Raw genomic sequence first — 2981 nt, 5'->3', positions numbered from 1 at the left:
CAGCCTTGGAGGAGATTATGTTGAGAAATAAAAAAAAAATTCTTAAAAACGTTGTTTTTCTTGGTCAGGCCGGAAACTTATCAATCCACCCTCGTATATTCTGATATATGAAATTCTTTGTTGAATAATTCTCAACAGGCCCCCGTACTTTCGCGTAACATTTTTTCAAACCCAAAAAAATTATTCCATAAACTCCAAAAAGTTGTTTTTCCCCATGCATTTTACATGGAAAACTTCAAGTACCCCCACAAGTACCTCAGGCTACCCTTAAAACCAAAAATGTCAATTCTTCATGAAATCGACATTTTGAACACTGTATTCTCGTCTTTTTACTTAGAATTAATAATATTGGTCTAGTGGAATATTTATTATAATTGGTTAATTAATTTTTTCTTCGAAAGTTCGTTTTTCCCCTAAATTTTTTTACTATTAGACTCGTGCAATATTTATTAACATTATTAAAATAATTTTGATTGCTTCAACAAATGTAACTTGTTTAAACAATCTTTTTCAAAAAATCAACATTTAACATTGTTTGATTAATTTTTTTTTTTTGAATATTTTTGCATGAAAAGTTTTACTCAAATATTACTGATAAATTAATTATTATTCACTAATTAATTATTACCGATAAATATTCCACTATAACGATAGTAATCATTTTAATTTTTGAAAAATTCGAAAGGAAATTATTTAAACTAATTCCATTTGTTTAAAAAGTTGAAAATTAATGAACTAATGTTTCTGAATATTGCACTAGACCAATGGTAATAAGTTTTAGGGAAAAAACGAATTTAAAAAAAAATATTTAAACATATTCCATTAGTTTAAAATATTAAAAATTAATGAACTAATGTTATTAAATGACCTTAAAAATTATTCCATAAACTCAAAAAAGTGATTTTTCCCCATGCATTTTATATGGAAAACTTCAAGTCAAAACCGGTAGAGTTTGATGTGCATAGTTTCTTCGTGTAGAGTTTAACGTGTAGACATTAATGTCCCCAGCTCAATTTGTAGGCCTTTTTATCAGGAAAATTTATATCTTGACTGTAAATAACGTGTAGAGTTAAATGTGTGGAGTTTAACGCGAGGAGTTTTTTTTTGCGTAGACTTTAATATTCGAGGTTTTCTATTTTCGAGGTTAGTATGCAGAGTTTAATGTGCATAGTTTACGCGTAATGTGCAGAGTTCATACAACGTGTAGATCCGATATATGTTGTATCGACCGGGTCCCAAACATTCGAGCAGGCAGGAACAGCAACGAAACCAGGATGATCTCTCCTGGACACCCGAGAATCAATTTTTTTGCTGATTTTTTACATTCTCATCCTTTATGATTGAGAAAGTATTAAAATTGTCTGAAATTTGATACAAAAATCTTTCAAAGGATCTCCACGTTTCGAGACACCCTTAAGGCCATGTGATGAGTGTAACAGCTGATCAAGTTAGCCCTAAGATCAATATTTTTCACCCATATTGAAAAATAAAAGTTTAAATAACGTGAAAATTTTTTTCGGGAAATGTTAATAAATATTAAAGGATCGTCTGTGGCTTTGCAAAGAGTTGGAGGAAGAAAAAAGTTTATTTATCCAAATAATGATTATCGACGGACACATTTAGGTTTTACAGCAGGAGTTTGACTTTTAACTTTTTCTGACGGTACTCATGCAATCTGTTTTACCCACAGACCCCTAGAAGTTCGAAGTTGTCTACTCGCTGCGCTAGTGCTGCTTTGACACAGCTGATCCAGACTAATACGTATGTCAGACCAAATATGTTTCTTTGAATTTCAAGTGCAAACATTAGTTTTTTGCATTATTGGTACATAATGTTCGTGAGTGATTTTTGTTGTTTTGTCCCACTTTGATCAATATAAGCCTCATAACTAGTCCATTGACAACATTGCAAATTGCTTGCAGGGTTTGACGAAAGCATGGTCGATATTTCTCCACAATAGAAATAAAAAAAACTTTTTTCACTATTCTAATTATTTAGGACCAGAGACAAATTCTTGCATTCCTTCTATTTCTCATGCCGAATTTTTAACACGATATCTCATTCCGTGTGGACGTAAGTTGGGAAAGAAAACTTCCACTAGTATTTTCTTAAAAAAAAAAAAATTTTCTCAAAATTTCCACTGGAACAAAGCAGATGCATGAACTTTATTACCTCCTCTTTCATTTCCCAAACTTTCAGAGCGATACCTCAATTCGTTTAAACGTAAGTTGGGAAAGAAAAATCGACGACCAGGTTTGTTCACGTGACCCTCTCGTCACATGGCCTTAATCCGAAAATAAAGTATTTACAATGGCATCTTTCAGTCCTTTCGTCCGTAAACACGATGACGAAAGAATTTATCCCAACGACTTTTCGACACAAAGAAAATTCTCAAAGTTATGGCATTTTCAAAATTTTATAAATTAATCGAAAATCCAAATTTTAAGCCAAACAACGCACGATATGAAAAAAGTCAAGACTAGAAAAACATTGCTTTTTGAAAGCCTTATAAGATTATCGTAACAAATTTTTGGCTTTTCTTGGAAAATCGAAAATTCAAATTTTCATTGCACGAGAAATAAGGAAAAATAAAAAATTCCATTTTGTGGTCAAACTATGCAGGATACAAAAAAAGATAAATAAAAAAAAATTGTGATCCCAAGAAAGATCTACAATTTCATTGAAATCACATCTTGATAGGACGCGTCCTTTTTGTTTTATTCGTGAAAAATAACATTCAAAATACATAAAATAACAAGTTTGTAAAAAAAACGATCAAAGTTACGAAAAAAAATCATATTTAACAAAACCTGTTTACAAATGTCTGTCAAAAATGAAGCGCGCAGCACGAGTGTCACGATGAGTATATGTACTTCAAAGCCTACAGATCTTTGAGTAACTTAATCTTTAACTACACTTAATTAAGTAAAATGGATTCTTTGTTTTATTTTGAGGAATTCTGCACATTATTAATATATACA

At 31.0% G+C, this 2981-nt stretch overlaps 1 protein-coding gene across 1 annotated transcript in view; it reads right to left on the bottom strand.

The window, feature by feature from the left end:
* LOC117176800 (dipeptidase 1) overlaps positions 1-2981 on the bottom strand; it is a 353294-nt gene that overhangs the window by 203741 nt on the left and 146572 nt on the right. The window lies entirely within an intron of this gene.

Source organism: Belonocnema kinseyi, chromosome 7 (genome assembly GCF_010883055.1).
Source record: "Belonocnema kinseyi isolate 2016_QV_RU_SX_M_011 chromosome 7, B_treatae_v1, whole genome shotgun sequence".
In the NCBI taxonomy this organism is placed as follows: Eukaryota; Metazoa; Arthropoda; class Insecta; order Hymenoptera; family Cynipidae; genus Belonocnema; species Belonocnema kinseyi.
The sequence above is the reverse complement of the archived record's forward strand: the minus strand, read 5'-3'. Positions and strand labels throughout refer to the sequence as shown.